The sequence below is a fragment of the Sus scrofa genome, chromosome 1 (assembly GCF_054392235.1).
Source record: "Sus scrofa isolate SSC_HxYL_T2T_F1_AM1 chromosome 1, Sscrofa_HxYL_maternal_Yorkshire_Landrace_v2.0, whole genome shotgun sequence".
NCBI classification, from domain to species: Eukaryota; Metazoa; Chordata; class Mammalia; order Artiodactyla; family Suidae; genus Sus; species Sus scrofa.
Genome location: NC_139383.1, coordinates 26,651,264 through 26,669,419, shown reverse-complemented (window position 1 = coordinate 26,669,419; position 18,156 = coordinate 26,651,264). Strand labels below are relative to the sequence as shown.

Here is an 18,156-nt window from a genome sequence, read left to right as displayed (position 1 = left end):
TGCTTAAAACAATTAAATGTCCTTCGGAACAAAACCAAAGTCCTTAGAAAGCATATAGGATTTTTCATGACTGATTTTTCATGTCAGTATAAGTTAGGGATGCTTTCAGTTGCAAGTAATAGAAACTTCAATCAACCGTGGTTTCAACCAGTGCTTCTCAATTTCCAATGCATCTTCTAATCCCCAGGGTTCTTATCAAAATGCACATTCTGATTTAGGAAGTCTGGGGTGGGACCTGAGATTCTGCATTTTTAACAAGATCCTAGTTGATACTGATTCTGTTGGTCTACGGCCTACAATTTGTATGGCAAGACCTTCAAAAAGTGGAATTTTTCCTCCTTCATACAAAAAGAGTCTGAAAGTAGATTTAGTTCAGATCCACAAAGTCAGTGCTCTGGATTGTCACAGGTCAAATCTAGCCCACTGACCGTGAGTTTTGTAAATAAAGTTCTTTCTGGAACACAGCCATGCTCATTTTTATGTATCGTCTGTGGCTGCTTTTATGCTAGAATGGCAGAGTTATGACAGAGACCACATGGCACTTAAAGCCTAAAACATTGAACTTCACTCGGCCCTCTATGAAACAAGTTTGCTCCCTCATGGCTTAGACATTGTTATTCACTCTGGACCTGGGTCCAGCACCTCTCCCAAATTCAGTGAGGACTCTGCTGCCAAGGAAGCAAGGCAGCAAGTGACATGTCTGCCACATTTCTCCTCTCTCTCACAGCCGACCCTTCTGTCCCCTAACATTCTACCCATCTCCTAGCCATGGTACACTACTTGCAGTTCCCCAAAGGCTTCGAGCTTCAGTGTGGCTTCAGAAAATTCCAAGTGTGTTTTGAGGACAGTGAGAAGATCACTGGCTTAGCACGTTTGCCCAAACCAATGTAAAAGGCATTACAGGTTGGACAGATTGTTTCAGGAGTGACATGGAGGATGACCTCAGATTCCAAGCTAAAGGGTTTGGGTTTAAGTCAGTGAAGCAACGCTAAGTAGTTATGCTGTGAGCCACATGGGACTGGGAGACTGGGGTTAATAAATGCAAACTATTGCATTTGGAATGGATAAGAAATGAGATCCTACAGTATAGTACAGAGAAATATATCTAGTCACTTATGATGGAACATGATGGAGGATGATGTGAGAAAAAGAATGTATATATATATATGTGTGTGTGTGTGTGTGTGTGTGTGACTGGGTAACTTTGCTGTACAGTAGAAATTGACAGAACACAAACTGTAATCAAAGAAATCATTAAAAAAAAGTCAGTGAGGACACTTGAAGGATTGTAGAGCATGGGATCAGGCATTGTATGTTTTATACTGCTTCATATGCTTTATGTTGTTTTATTATATTGTTTATATAATTCAGATAACACTTGCAAAATGGCCTGTTGTATTAGCCTGCTCAGTTGCTGTAACAAAATACCATAGGACAGAGATTTATTGCCTCACATTTCTGGAGACTGTAAAGATCCAAGATTGAGGTATTGGAAAATTCAGTTCCAGGTAAGGCTTCTTTTCCTGGCTTGTAGACAGAGCCACCTCCCTTTTCACTGTGTCCTCACATGTCCTTTTCTCTGTGCTCAAGCAGGGAGAGAGAGAGAGAAGGAGAGAGGAAGAAAGAGAAAGCTTGGGGGAGGGGGGAGAGAGAGGGAGGTCTCTGATATTTCTTCCCTTTCTTATTAGATTAGAGTTTTACCCTTAGGACCTTATTTAACCTTAATTATCTCCCTTAAATCCCTATTTCCAGATGTAGTCACCTTGGGAGTCAGGGCTTCAACACATGAATTTGCAGGGGACACAGTTCAGTCCCTAACAGCTTATGGAAAGAAATTTAGGTAAGAAGGCAGGTAAGACCATCAATGAAATGTTAGAGGCTGAAAATACCACAGCCTGGCTCAGAGCCATGGACCATAGGAATGGAAAAGAAGCAAGGAGTAACAGGAGGGGGGAAAAAATCATTAGGTTTTAGTAACTGAAAGAATTCAAGGAAAGTTCTGACAGCTTCACTTAAAGCCTGGGGATTAGGGAACAAAGCCACAGTTAACAGGAAAATGAAGATATGGAGCAAGAGCTTCTTTGGGCACATATGATGGTTTGGGGGTCTCTTCAATCTGAGATACTATGGGGTTATCCAGGTGTACCTGGAGGACCATTCATTCATCTTCCCTTAACCTAAGACTACCTAAAACACCTTTTAGCAAGAAGTTGTTGATACTGAGTGTTTTTGGAAAGTTATCACACCCTCCCCTTGAGACGGTTTTTCTCATTTGTGAGACATTCATCAGGTTCTCCACTATCTAACCAACCACAAATGTCAGGAGATACACCAAATTCTCTTATTCTGATTGGTAGGGATGATTCTGACACCACAGAATCCTCTAAGAAGTATTTGGTGGATATTCATTAATGCATGCCCCCAAATGATAAATAATAGTAATTATCAACCAGTCACAAGATGCAGTTCTAGGCAGTAGGGGTTTAAAGATATCTAAAAAAGGCTAACTCTGGGCTGCACTGGAGTAAGCATAATAATTCTAAAAGTGCTTACTCTCTTTCCCATCTAAGCTTTCACTTTCTTCAGTTTTCTTTAACTGTCAGAAAATGAGATAGCATTCTGAGAAGGAACTAGGTACGCCATAGGAAAGTTCTAGAGGAGGCTGGTGGAGGAGACTGGCCATGTGACAGTATGTGTGGAAGTCGATTTGAAAGCCGCACCCGGTAGAATCAGGTTCTCTAAGAAGCAGCCTGGGGATTGCAGTGCAAGCACCGCATACATCTACAGTATCTGCATCTCGTGCTTGCTTTGCTTATGAAGACCATATACTCCTGCACCAGGGTAAGGTTCACCCCAGCCAGCCTCTTTAGTTTAATCATTGCAAAAAGAACAAGTCAGAGCAAAAGACCTCCGGGATCCTTCTAGATGTTTCCTAGGATTCATCGTTGCTTATAATCTAACCTCTTCAAAATACCCTTTAACTCGATGCTGTGAATTCCAGACATCTTTAATGATACCTTCTGTCCTTTGTAGCCTATAAGACTACTTAGGGAAACTCTACTTTCCCTCCGTTGGCTGTGGGATTTCCACTCCTGCATGCACTGCTTTTAAGTAAAATAACCCTAGCCTGGAGCCTTTTGACTATCTCTGTTTTATAATCAACAAATATTTATTGCCCCTGCATGGCATGCATGACCTTGGGCCAGGGGCTACAAGTTAAACAAAAATATTGCCCTTAAATATTCAAACTAGCAAAGGACAAAAAACACAGTGATAGAACAGGTCGTCAAGCTCTGGATTTAGACAGACCCCAGAGTAGAATTTCAATTTCTCCATCTTTAGGAAGGTTACTTCAGTTCTTCTAAGTTCCCATCTTTTCCTCCACAAATAGTCCTGATGATAATAATATCTGCCTCCTAGGCTTCTAGTGCGGATTACTTCAACAATTATAAATGACAGTACCTGACACATAGAAAGTGCTTAATGCAATTTAGTCCTCTTATTTTTGCTATTATCTTTATTTCCATAGGGAAGAGGATATGTAGACTTTTCCTTCTAAACTCTCTTTTCCCCTGGCTTTTTTTTTTTTTTTTCACTCTTCCTTATCACTGCAAAGCGTTCTCTAGTTTTGTTTTAAGAGCAGAAAGATGCTGTGCCAAAGACCTGATATTTGAGCAGAATCTTAACCACAGGTGAACAGGCACCATGGGAGATTATGCTGTGTCTTGATTTAGTCAGGTTTTGTCCAGTTTTCAACCTTTCATTCCTGACCTTTGAGAATCATTTGTTGTAGAAAAGAATCAAGAACACCCTTAGGCAGCCGATAATCATTCTCAAGGCCTTCTCTCAATAAATATTTATTCTGCATCCCTGTGTGCCAGGCCCTGAGTCAGCGCTGGGGACAGAGCAGTAGACATGGCAGCCTCAGGCTCTGACCTCATGGAATACACAGCCCAGCAGATGGCAAACAAACACCCCAGGACAAGCAGAGCCCTGGAAGCCAATGGAGTGGGGCTCAGCCTAGGCTGTAGGGCCTCACCATGACCTTCCACCAGGGACCGCAGAGGGAGTATCATGGGCAGGGTGACAACTCTCGGATGCCCAAACTGGAGACACAGGGTGAAATGAATAATTGAAAGCTTCAGATATAAGCAAGGGATTAAGCAGTAGGAAAGTGAAGTCTAATTATATCATTGGTTTTAAGTTGTAAAAGAATTGCAAAAGAAAGTGGGCCAAGGGACAGTTTTAACCTCTAAACTATTTTCTGGCCAGACATGTTAGTTCACAACAAGTCATCTGATGATGAAGGGGTGATTGCTGACATTTTCTGTACCCTTCCCCAATTCTCAGGGTGACACTTCTCAGGAAACCACCAATGGAGAGTAAACCATGGATTTGGACTCAAAATAAGGTAGTACCATCGGAGAGCGCCAACTCCATCAACTGGATGAAGGTTGGAGGCACTCCAGATCTGCTTAGGTGGCAAGGCTGAGCCAGGCTCCATGAGACTGGAAGGGCTAATGGTCATGAGGGCCTGCAGCAATTCTATGTAAAAATAACATCCAGCTCCCCAGACATTTGGCAAGGCTCTGATTGCCGTCCCTTGAGAGTCAGGAAGTCGTGACTGTCAAATCAGAGCTGAGCGTGGCTGTGGCGGGGGTGGAGGCCGAGGACTGGTATTAGGACTGCCCTCCCCCTGGAGTGAGTCAGGTTCTGGGTCAGAGTCCACCTGTCCTCAGAATCAGCCTGTCACACTTGACTCACTCCCTGATGGTGAAAGCCACCCCCAGCCGCAACTTGAAAATGTCCCAAATGGTGGGTAAAGCAAACCTCCAAGCATTTCAGAATGGGCAAAGCTGGGAGTCCAGGCAGTAGAAAAAAAAAAAAAAAAAAGACCTCCTTTTTTTTTTTTTTTTTTTTTTTTTTCTCGTTAGGGCCACACCTGCTGCATATGGAGGTTCCCAGGCTAGGGGGTCAAATATGAGGTACAGCTGCTGGCCTACACCACAGCCACAGCCATAGCCACAACAACAGGATCAGAGCCACGTCTGCAACCTACACCACAGTTCATGGCAATGCCAGATCCTTAACCCACTGAGTGAATCCAGGGATCAAACCTGCAACCTCATGGTTCCTAGTCAGATTCATTTCCACTGCACCATGATGAAAACTCCAAGACCTGCTTTTTTTTTTTTTTTTTTTTTTGAGCCTCTTTTCTGGGTCTAGCAGAGTTCAAAATTCCACTTGAACTACCTGGTAACCATTATGCTAACTGGTTAACTTGAGGACTGTCTTGCCCAGCAGGGAATGAGGGAAGAGCTAGAAAAATAAGTCTACTTGGGGGGCTTAGATAAGAATTCAGAAACTGAGACCAAGGGAAAGGCCCAGCTGTGTGAACAGGTGCCCTCAAAAGAGGTTAACAGTTTTAAGAATCACCTGGACTTAGGGGCCACTTTAAGAGATTCAAGACAAAAGAGAGTGGAGAGAAGGGCAAAGAGGGGCTTGGGAAATGACGGGGGGAGTAAGAGATGGGTTTGAGTTTCAGCTTCCAGGTCTATTTTGGAAAAAGAGAGTGTTGCTCTCCTCACCAGCTGCTGCACACCTGCCAGGCTGGAAAGAAGGCTCCGGTGGCTTCCATGCTGCTTGATCCATGACTCCTAGGGTTAGCAACTGTGGTCAGCAAGAAAGCTGGAAGGAGATGGGATGGGCAGGCAGGTTGTAAAGGCATCATGGTCAAGGGCAGTTGTTTACTGGAAAGGAAACACTGATTGCCATGCAAGACAAGTATTTCTGCAGAAAAATTAGAATGATCTCAGGCTTTTGGAGAAAAATGTACTTTAATTTTCACCAATGAACGTTCTCTCTCCCAAGCTCCAAACAAATATCGCTCCCTTTCCCGTCCAGGGACCAGCAACAGACAGCACAGCAAATCTGCACTCTTTGTGGTTAGTGAGAAAGGAAGTGAAGGACTCTGGGGTCATATATGAGGTGCAGCTATATTCAGAGAGCTAGCAGGGATGCTCTGAGGTCCCTGTCTTCCTCCTCATTGCCCAAGGAGTGCGGCAAGCAGCAGAGTGGGGGCTGGAGACAGTAGCCAAAACATCATAGGGTTTAAGTTCTAATACCAGCTCTGCCAGCTCCTGATTTATGAGGTTTGGGGCAACACATCTGCTCTCTCGCAGCCTCCTTGCCTGTATCCCTAAAATGAGGGGGTTGTTTTATGATGCTGAGGAATGTTAGGATCAGATAAGATGATAAGAAATCCCGTTCCTCCCCCAGATTCCTGTACACCTCAGCCAGAAACCAGACAGTCACAGGAGACACCTTACTCCCTGGTTTCTCACCTCCTACTGTTTCTGCTCGCACCCCCCCATCTCTCTTGAATTCATCCCTTCCTGGATCTCCCAATTGCCCCTGCCTGAAGTTAGGCTCTAGTGCTCCCTCACCTGGATGCCGCAATTCTGGTGTCCACTTTTACCCTCCATTGATGCATCGGCTCCATCCACTCCCACCAACCATTAAATAGCTTCCAAAAAGGAAGCCGTCTGTCTTTTCTCTCTGCAGCATCAGTGTCAAGCACAACAATGTGGAATAGGCTCCCCTCAGAATGTTTGATAAAGAGATAACTAGGTAGAGGAATAAATCATTGGACATAGATGCAAACACTTTTTTTTTTTTTTTTACAAGAAATGAATGTGAGCTAGTGTTTACTATAGATCTGGCACCATGCTACTGGGCTAGGTACTAAGGGCATAGAGAGGTATTAGATATTCTCCAACATTCAATTCACCTAGTGAACAAGGTGGACTGTTCTACTCAAGGTTCTCCAGAGAAACAGAACTCGGAGGAAGTGTTTTTATATAAAGAGAGGTTTGTTTGCTTTTCTTTATATAGCTACACCGGCAGCATATGGAAGTTCCCAGACTAGGGGCAAATGTGAGCTGCAGCTGCCAGCCTACACCGCAGCCACAGCAACTCCAGATCCTTAACCCACTGAACAAGGCCAGGGATCGACCTCTATCCTCACGGACACTAAGTCATGTTCTTAAATCACTGAGCCATAATGGAAACTCCTGGCCTAACATTTAGACACCAAAGCCTAGCCAAGTTGATACATTAAAGCCAAGGTGTACATAGGTACATCAAATACATAGGTAATCAATGACAGCATGATGTATTCTATCGTATGGGCTGCAAGGTGAGCTAGGTCTTAACTTTAATGAGAAATTTATCTGTACACATCAACGTTTCAGTTAATATTTGTTCATCACTCTCTCTGCATATGTCATGTACTCCACTGGGGGCCTCTATCTGTATGTCATTTAATCCTCACAGCAACTTGTGATATGGGTATTGTCTTCATCTTTTAAATGTGAAAGGGGTCATAGTAACCTGCATGAAGTTCTAAGCTGATGTAAAGTGGAGCCAAGATTTGAGTAAAGACCTTTCCCCTCCAATTCCAGTGATCTTACTACTACGTTATGATGCCTTTAACAAACACCTAACTTTCCTCCAAGAGGAACTTAATTTTTGCCAGGAATTTGGCCCTACAGTGAGATTTTCATAACAAGTATCTTCTACATATAAGGATGTGAGTGAGTCTTCCCAGCTCATTTCGTATTAGCTCTGCATCTGGGAGAGGGGCCTGATTGGTCACTCCTGTGCTAGATCATGCTGAGTCAGTAACCTGAAGGGGAAGCTTCTCAGATGACATTATTAGGACTGGGGTTTTTTTTGCCTTTTTTTTTTTTTTTTTTTTTTTTTGCAAAAACTTATCTAAACTCCAAGCCAGAAACAGAGTCTACAGCCACAAGTCCTTTTCAGTGGAGAAGATAGAATTGCCAATATTAGGGTAATCTAGTATGTGTCTTCTCAGTATATAAAGAGTACTCTGCTTTAAACTTACCCAGGTCGAGTAGAAATATGGATGGCAAATTAAAATATGTCTTAATCTCTGGAGTTTCAACTTTCAATAGGAAAAGACGTATAATATGGACATGTGAATTTATAAATATTTACTGATGGCCTGCTAAGGGCCAGTCACTGTTGACCCCTCAAGGGATACCAAATGAGTAGGACAGTCTTCACCCTCAAGGACACAAGGACTGGAGAAGGGGAGAAATAATATTTCTTTAATGGCTATTATATAGTGGTCATTTTATCTCATTTAATCCTCATAACAATTCTATGAGGTAGATGGTATTATCTCCTTTTTATAGAGAAAAAAAAAAACCAAAAACCCTGTTCTTAGCAAAATGGAGCAACTTGCCCAAGATCATCCATCTGGTAAATACTAGAGTTGGGATCCACTCCCAGATCTTTCTCTAAAATCCAAAGTTCATGCTGTATACTAGACCACTTTGCACACAAGATAAAACAGATATACAAACCATTACAGTTAGTGTAGACATATAACACTGACAAGGGATCATGTAAAGTTGGGGGAATCTGGAGGTGTTATTTGAAATGAACTTAAAAAATAGACAGCATTTTTCAGGAAGAGATGAGAAAGACCGTGAGAAAAAGTAGAAAGTGTTTGATGGAATGGGTTGCACAAGCTCTCATGGAGCTTTAAAATCAGGATGTTCAGTTTAGAAAGAATAATGAATACAAATGAGAGCAAAGCAGATTAGAAGAAAGGGGGGTCAGGAGATCCTTGCAAGTGTGCTTGAAAGAATCAGTAGGAATGGAAAAGTGAAGACAGAGTTGAGGGACACCGCAGAGGACAAGGTGGTACTGAATTGAAATGATTGACCACTGAGCCCAGACTGCTGTGGAAGCAATAAAACCCAATTCTGATGATGCAGTAGGTGACCTGGTGAGAATCATGGGCGTATAACTGAAATCGCTTTGTTGTACAGCAGAAATTATCACAACATTGTAAATCAACTATATTTCAGTAAAACAGAAAAATTAAAAATAAGAAATGTCAAAATTTAAAAAAAGAAATCTTAAAAAAAAAAAAAAGACAAAAGGAAAAGCACAGTGTGGGAGAGGGGAGAGAAAGTAGAGGGATTTTTAGAAATTACTAACCTGGAAGTGGAGCAAATCTGAGTTGGGACACAGTGTAAGATGTGACCTTGCTTGTGGAGTGGCTGAGATCAAATGAGAAAAGAGTTCCTTTGAATGAAAGAGATCAGAGGATTATGAATCTATAAGTCATGGATCTAGAGTATGAATCTAGAAATAATGGAAGCTGGCAATTAATCCCATGGAAAGGAAGTCAATATTCAGAAGGGTGAGACCATGGATGAAAGTGAGAAAGAGTCCTCAGAATTAGAGGTAACTGGTATCTGGGAACAGAGTGGGGGACAGAAAAGTTGGAAACTTACCATGAATCAGAAAAAAAATTGTCTAAAAATTGGAGAGTGTATTATCCTGCAATCTATGGGAAATATTTTTCTGAGAAAAAGTTAAAAACATCTCACTCCTAACTTAAAATCAGGAAGAAATAAAATATTCATTCATGTAAAGAACTACATTTTCCATATTTGCTGGCAGAGAATGTCAGATTGTCAGATCAAATTATAATGCCTTCCTCTTCCTCACCTTTCTTGCAACTGACCCACCCGGGTCTAGTAAGGAAGAGAAGATAGAAGATGAGCAAATTCTCTCCCATCTAAAAAAATTCTTTTTCAGCCACTACTTCACTCTCACCCCTGGAACAGATGGAAGTTCTCAGGCCAGGGATCGAACCAATGCCTCTACAGAGACAAGATGGACCATTAACCCACTACACCACAGCAGGAACTCCAAGGATGCTTCCATTAGCAAGTCATTCCCTTGCTGTCACTGAAACAGGCTTTCATATTCAAGGATACCCTGCCCATCACTATCATTTGTGATGTCAAGTTGAATGGACAGAGTATTGGTCCATGTCATGTACAAGAAGATACTAAACCTGCATGAATAACTTTTTTTTTTTTTTTTTTTTTTTTGTCTTAGGGCCGGTCCCGAGGCATATGGAGATTCCCAGACTAGGGGTCGAATTGGAGCTGTAGCAACCCACCTACGCCAGAGCCACAGCAACGCAGAATCCAAGCCGTGTCTGCAACCCACACCACAGCTCACCGTAACGCCAGATCCCCAACCCACTGAGCAAGGCCAGGGATTGAACCCGCAACCCCATGGTTCCCAGTCAGATTCGTTAACCACTGCGCCACGACGGGAACTCCCAACCTGCGTGAATAACTCCTAATCAGCATGAGGTATAAAAGGCAAGTTTGTCCGACATGGCATGACGAGAGAGCTGCATTCCAGTCCCATGACATGGCGTCAAGTTCCACGACTTGGTCAGCAATTGTGCTCCAGTTGTTGCTTCTATTAACTACAGGGTTTTGCAAGCCTGGAACTTCCACCCACCCGGAGCAGATTGCTGAAGCTTATCTGGCATCTGTTAGTGAAGAGCTCATTGCACTGTCATGCATTCTCTGGTTTAGACTTGATTCGATTGTCACATAATCCAGGGGGAAAATAAAGAGCTCTGCTCGCTGATCCTCATGAAATTTCAATTTTTCTATTGTTAGTGCTCTGCCTGCTAGGGAATTCCAGAAAGTGTTGCCTAATGGTGATGTAGTAGGTCACGGCAAAGACGTGAGTGGTATAGTTGTCAGCAGGAAGGGAAGACTGAAGAAAACAGTCCTGGTTGCTGGCGACTGGTCAGATTCATTTGCTTTGTGCTGACATTAGAATCTCTTTTGGAAGGAACATTGGAGTTCAGTGAGTCCAAGTGCTTATTCAAAGCAGTATTGTTGGAATATAGCCTTTCAGGATCAGGGTGCTGGCTGCCTCGTGGGATGTGGTTATATTACCAAAGCTGAAATGTACATTAGGATCTAATGCTTAATGAGCGCCCTCTGGGTACCAGGCACTGTGCTCGTTCATGAAATGCATTATCCGAGCAGCCCTCATAACAAGCCTGCAAGGTAGCTCCTCCCATCCCCATTTTCCAGATGGGAAACAGGTCTTAGTTCCATGGAGCCAGGATTTGAACACACATATGCAGAGGGGGAGGACAAGAGAGCCTGTGCCCTTTCCACTCACGTTCGGGGCTGGTTCCCATGGCTTCTGTGTTGCATATTTCAGGGTACAGCACTCATTTTGAATTCTCTGACTTATTCCCCTGGGACTTGTATAACTGAAAAGTTCTGCCAGCTCCTTTCTGGTGGGTGACATAAATCTACAGATTCTTTCATAATAATATTAGCAATAATAGGCTTTTATGTAATTGGCAAATAGATTCTTTTCTTTTCTTTAAAAGGGATAGAACAAGTAGTTTATTGTGCAGTTTCCAGATAGGAGCCAAGACTCAAATAACCAAATTCCCTAAGTCATGTTTAGAAAAGTGAGGCATTCAAGATCCAAACCCAGAACTTCCAATGTGGAGGCCAGTGGTTTCCAGGATGTGACACCTGGACCAGCAGCATCATCAGCATCTGGAAATTTGTTCAATCCCAAACTCTAAGGACCCACCACAAACCTAATAAACCAGAAACTCTGGGGGCAGGCCCAACAATCCGTGTTTGAAGAAGCCTTCCAGGTGACGGGGATACACACTCATGGGTGTTTGGTCTAAGCCAGGGGGTCTTCCATCATCCAGCATGGCGTCCACTCCACCACCCCTTGTTCTGATCTCTGTAATGAAGAGAAAAAGAAAAGATGACTCGTCTAACACAATCTTGAGTACCTGAAGTGAATTTCCTCAGTAATTTCTTAAGATAACTAACTCTTGGGATTCTTGGTGTTGGAGAAAACTGATCTCAGCTCCAACAGAAGAGGTTAGTCAAACCCATTGAACTTGTTTTTTTCTCCATGACCTCAAAGGTGACAATTCTACCAAAAAGAGATTACATTTTTTTCTTCTACTTTCAAAAAATTGTATTTGACTTCCACAATATTGCACTTATGAAATACAATACCATCATAATCACAAACCATTCTTAGCAGATTTTTCATTTTGATAGAGTTTGCCCTGTTACCACTAAGCAAAGAGCATATTTTTTTCCAACAGACTGTTTAGCAATATTTACCCAAATATGAAATCGAAGGTAGTCATTTAATGACCACTGGACACTATGGTGCCTGGGAAAGCAGACAATTTGGAAAGGAAGTTGAGAATGGATAACTGTGACCAAGCAAATGACCATCAAGATCAGTAGAAATATCACTTATTCAAAATCAATATCCAGTAGGGGGAAAGCATACTGAGAATAAGAGTATGGCCTTTGAAGTCAGAGGGACCACAGCTATGCCACTTACTATTTACAGACCTAGGCATATTATCCATCTACCCTCACTCTATGCATCTGAAAAATGGGGATCATATTCAAATCCTCTCAAGATGATGTCCTGAGAGTTGATAACTGGATTGTGAAAAGCACTTAAAACACACTTTATTCAGTTGAAATATCAATATATTTGCTTGGATTTTTATTTTTGTTTAAAATTTAAAAAAAAAAATAAAACACAGTGACTATCACAGAGTAAAGACCCCAAAACTGTTAGGAATTATTTTTACATATTAAGTATTCCTATAATAGGCACAAAGTAGGTCAGATGCCAGAGAAGTAACAATAACTACCACATGAACTTTGCCCTTTGACTCTTAAATCTGCCCCTCTCATTCTATTATGAAAAAGTCTGTTTGGGGTTTTTTTCTTTAATACAGCACTTGGAACATATGCTGAATTCACCATATAACCTGGTAGGGCTGACCTGGCCACTAGCACCATATTTCAACAAATCTAAGATACCTTTGTTGAAAGATGTGTTATCTGAGGTACAATTCAGAAAGCAAAAATCACGGCCAATCCTAATTGCAAGATACCATCCATTTAGTATCTCAGGGGTATAATAATCCTCAATGCCAGTATAGGATATTAAGATATGCCCAATTTCAATTCAAAAGGTGAGAAAATTCTGTGTTTTAGAGTTAGTGCAACATGGTATTTTCATTTCCCCCATCACCGCCTAGAATCCACAAACATCCCTCCTGGACTATGTGTGCATGTGTGTTAAGAGGATGGAAGAGGAAGTGGTTCATGAGAAAGACATTTCACAATAGATCAGAACTGGGTTTGAGGGAAACTTGCCAGAAAATAAAACATCAGTACAACTGATCCTGCGCTTAGGGAACAGTGAAGTTCTGGACTGCCTACATGCCACATCCAAATGAGTGCAACCTGGTCAGTAATGGTACATTTATTTGGTCCCTACGCTCTGACATTCGCTTATCAGGATTACAGGCAAAATGACATCTATTCTCTGTGAGGGTTTATACACGAGTAGGAGAGACACGGAAACAATACAAGTCCCTGGTTTCAATCTATTGAGATACGCACAAAGTCTCAAAGTAGCACAGGGAAAAGGATTCATGACGGGGGCTGGGGCGAGAGCAGGGAGTGTATATGGAAAAAGATTTCCCGAGAGACAATACTTGAAGAAGGTTTTGAAAGATAACCCAGAGCAGAATGAGAAGCCAGTGAGAGCACAGAACCCACAGGAGGTGGGGGTGCATTGTGTCCACTCCAACTAACCCCGCCTTTTCTCAAGCTGTAGATCCCAGCTTCCTCCACCCCTGACCTCCACCTCCGGTCAGGAAGAGCAGTGCAAACACCCATCTGCCTAAATCAGATTTTGCAAGCTCATATGAAGTACCTCACTATTATTACATACACGAAGAAGACAAAAAAAAAAAAAAAAAAAAAAAACCTGGCACAGAGTTGGTGCTTCCCCCTCCTCCCCCCGCCCCCCACAGAGTTGACCCACTCTTGCCTTTTTTAAAAAGCAGCACTAGGACTGTGCGTCTTCAACTTGAAATACTGCTTTTCTTTCTAATTCTCTGTATTTCACGCTGCAAGATAAATGAAGGGAAAATGGGTTTATAATAAAAGATGAAGGAATCAAATTTATGAAGTTGACAGAAGTTACAAATAAGTCAGGGAGATGGAGGAAGGGGTGTGTTTTTTTTCTCTTGAGGAGGCCTTTTGCTGTGTATTTAGAAACAGTCTATGTGATCTGGGAAAGCAAGTACAAAATTGATTACTTTGTCTCCTTTCTGTTTCCAATCAATGCTGATGTGCAGTAAGGTTTTTATGATTCAAAGAGAACTCTGACCACCCTCTACACTTCAGAAGTTAACAGCTTATTTCCTTTATTCTGCCAGCTTGTGGCTGCCAATACAGGGTCCCTCCGCACATGGCAGAGTGGCCTGAACCACAAATTTCCTGCTGCTCCTTCCTTGTTTCATTTTAATAGCTGCCATTCATCAAATTGCCTTCTTCCTACATCTACCACCCACTCTACGCCCTCATTTACACTCTGATCAACACACTAGATAGCAACAGTGTGAGCAGAGATTCATATACCAGGGCGACTATATACCAGATGACTCATCTTTGGACTTTCTGGGATTTCAGAGTGAATTTGTTCACAAAGAGCTTATACCTAAGCCAAGGCTCCCTCTGATATAAAATCCCGGATACATTGCACAATGCCCTGGACACAGATTACAGTTAAGCAGCGATAGACCAAAAAAGACTAGGGTTCCAATCAAAGAGACCTCATCCCATAAATATCTTTGTATGGCAATCATGAATACACAACCTTTAGCACAATACTTGAGAAGTTAAGACATCAAAAAGTTAGTTTCTGCTACTTATAATGATCTCCAGGGTGTCCCACTCTAATTTGAGATGATGGATATTCTGGAAGAATGCAAAGCTATGAAAGAGGAGAAACAAAGTGGGAAGGGGAAGTTTGGTTTGTTTTTTTACCAGAACCTCTTTTAGCTTAAAACCCGGAAAAGCCAAACTTGGCTTCCTCATTAAACCAGCTTAGAAAGCCACAAAATCTCAGTTTTAAACCCATTTTGGTGGACCAAAGAATGTAGCAGGTTAGGTATCAATCTGATTTCATGTTCAAGTCAGATCACAGAGAATTTTTTGAGTACATGATTTATGTATTTATGTAAAGGAAAGGGAATTTGATATTTATCAGGAGCTTTGCTTTAAGTCAGTGCCAAACTCTCTCTTCCGTCTCCTGGGTCTAATGTCAGGTTGCCCTGTTTCACCCTTGGGACCACTGGGGAAATAATGGATGACAGAGAGGGGAGGGGAACTAGTGGGTTTCAATTTGTGTATGATACACAAGTAACTCATCTCTGCCTTCTCCACACTTCCTTCTGATTCCATGGATGTGGTGACAGAACCATTATGGTGGAAGGACTTAAATATGAGTGATGAATTTCCATACCCTCCCTTCCCTGTTTATGCAGATTTATCACTTTTCCTACCAAAGGTCCCTGCCCCCCATCAGCATGCATAAGTTCCCAGGCCAGGGATTGAGCCTGCACCACAGCTGTGACTAGAACCACAGCAGTGACAACACAAGAACCACAAGTCCTTAACCTGCTGAGCCACCAGGGAACTCCACCCACCAGAGTTTTAAATATACTCGTCTATGGCTCTCAGAGCTATAGGAGAAATTCCCTCCTCTTGGCTCTGATAAAATGTTGTTCAGGAATTTGTGAAGAGAACACCCTCATGGTGTGAAGTTTCTAGTAGCAAAAATTTTTCCGTTTTGTGTTTGAGAAGCATATAGATACTGTGTTAAGAATAACAGTTAAATAGTTCATCCATTCAGGGCCCTTAACAGATGGTATTTAGTAAAATATCAATACTTTATTCAATATATACTCAAATGGATCATTGAACATATAATAAATATTTCAATTACACTTGTGGGAAGAAGTAAATTTGGATCTTTTTATTAAAGTAAAGAGCACGCTGAATAATGGTGTTTTTTAAAACCATTCAGAGGCACAAAACCATAACATTTCAGAGACTGGGAAGATCTTAGGCACCCCTTAGCCTACTCTATTTGTTTTCTGTAATGAAAATGAATCAATAACTTAAATGCCTCATTCAAAAACAACCAACCACATGGGGCTATGCTGAAGGATCTTTCTATCATATCGTGATATGTTTGATTCAGCTCCATGGACACACTAGACTGAATCATAAAAAAAATTATTATAAATTTGGAATAACAGCATCTAAGGATCTAATCCAACGTAAGTACAACTTGCCAACATTTTCACTGACATTCTGAAGCAACAGGATCCCAACCAATGATTATTTCTTCACATTGTACTTTTGTAACTGTCTGGTCTACCTTATTACTAACTCTGGCATTACCCTTTATTATCTAAATAAGTGTCTAAGTTTGACTCATGACAATGTCTCTTTCCTGGATCCGTTTTCATGCTCCCTCTGGCCATCTCTCCGTGACCACATCTTTCTAAAGTAGTTCCTTGGAGAACAAAGCAAAGCTTGGGCACCAAGAAGAATATGTTCCTGTCCAATTAGAAGCAAAAATTTCACTGAATTCTCTTTGATATATATAAATCCAATTATTTACTCATTCATTCACTTCAGAATTTTTGGTGGGACATGTCCCAGGTGCTGGATTAAACGCTGTGAAGAATCAGAGCTGAATGAGACACTGGTCTTACAGAGTCTGGTGAGGACAAGACATGCATGCCAGGCTCTGTAAATACAGCACAGAGGAAGCGATAAACAGAAATATAAGACAGGTGCTTTAGGGGACTAGAGAGGAAGGAGTTATATCCAGGAATCATAAGGAAAAGCTTTCTCTAAATATGCCATATCAAGCCACTGAGCCATTAAGGTGCTGGACTCTTCCAGGAACAAGTTTATTTCTCTGCAAGGGGGAAACACAGCCCAGCTGAGAAACAGCATCTGGGCTTTCTGATCAGAGGAAGGTCAAAGTCATTTCTAGATCACCACCCAGAAGAGACAGCGGGGGTCTCAGGAGCTGGAGTGGGGAAAGAAGATCAGAACTGTAAAGAATGGTCCAGAGAGAATCTATTCAGAGACCAACCCAGCCATCTATAAGCCACTGGAGAAATAGTCACCCTACACAGCTCTGGGGACACACACTCTCAGCTGCTCAAGCAGCAGGCACATCAGACTGGGCTGATTCTGGAAGATCTAATCAGTCACAGGTGCATTTTGGTCAGAGGAGTAAACCGTCGTTTCACGCAGTTGAGGTTGAGGCATAGCAACTAGCACTTTCTCTTTACTGGAGCTGATGCAGCGCCTGAGCCCAGGTGCTGTCACATCTCTGCATGTGCCCAGGAGAAGCTGAGATCTCTCTATTGTCTAATCTCAGGACTTTCAGGTAACTTTGGGTGCCTGTAGGGGCCAAGGCTAGGACGAGGTTCTCCTAGTCATCTAGGATGCAAAATACAAGGAGATGTGCACTGTTGGGTATCCACCCTGCCCTTCCCCCTCCCTGAGACGAGCGAGTGATGTCCTAAACGCTGCCTCTCCCCGTCCCCGGCCAATCGGTGACTTTCCAATTCTGGAAGGAGGAAGGGCTTCAACAAGTCTATGGCAGGTAGACACTTACTGTCAAAGAGAAGAGGGAGGCAATGAATAGCCTGGTCAGTTTCCCAAGGATCTGTGATGAAACTTTCCCATTGACAGAGTTCCAAAGGCAACCATATTCCAAACACCCAGTCTAAGTAGAACTTCTTTGATTTCTTTTTTCAAAAGATATCTTCAATTTATCTCTCTCTCTCTTTTTTTTTTTTTTTTTTTTTTTTTTTTTTTTAAGGGCTGCACCCATGGCACATGGAAATTCCCAGACTAGGGGTTGAGTCAGAGCTACAGCTGCCAGCCTATGCCACAGCCACAGCCACAGCAACTCTGGTTCTGAGCCGAATCTGCGACCTACCCCACAGCTCATGGCAACGTTGGATTCTTAACCCACTGAGAGAGACCAGGGATTGAAGCCGCATCTTTACAGACACCAGTCCGGTTTATTACTGCCGAGCCACAAAGGGAACTCCCGATTTATCTCTTAACCTCTTTCCACGAGCCCTCTTTACATTTCCCCAGTTGGAAATACATTTCATAGCCCCTTCCCCTCTGTTCATTGAAAACATAAGCTCAAAATATATGCCACTGAGAAAAAAGTTTCCATGTCAGGTGTTTTTCTAATTCTGTTGTGGCTTAAGCTTTGGTTGTAACACCTGAGTCCTGCTAAGGAGTGCCAGCTCTCGTGTTCAAACACTGTTTGAGGATTAGTCACATCTATTACAATGCCCTCTGGCTCGCTCTCCTCAGTGAG

At 42.3% G+C, this 18,156-nt stretch overlaps 1 protein-coding gene across 1 annotated transcript in view; it reads right to left on the bottom strand.

Moving 5' to 3' along the window:
* The window catches only part of LOC106508840 (uncharacterized), a 34,867-nt gene extending 17,300 nt beyond the window's left edge, over window positions 1-17,567 (bottom strand). Inside the window, exons 1-3 of the mRNA XM_085015868.1 lie at window positions 17,434-17,567; window positions 13,774-13,852; window positions 10,010-11,634 (exon numbers count right to left, since the gene is read on the bottom strand). The gene's annotated coding sequence lies outside the window, so the exon portion shown is untranslated. The remainder of the gene's footprint in view (window positions 1-10,009; window positions 11,635-13,773; window positions 13,853-17,433) is intronic.
* Window positions 17,568-18,156: the final 589 nt, after the last annotated feature.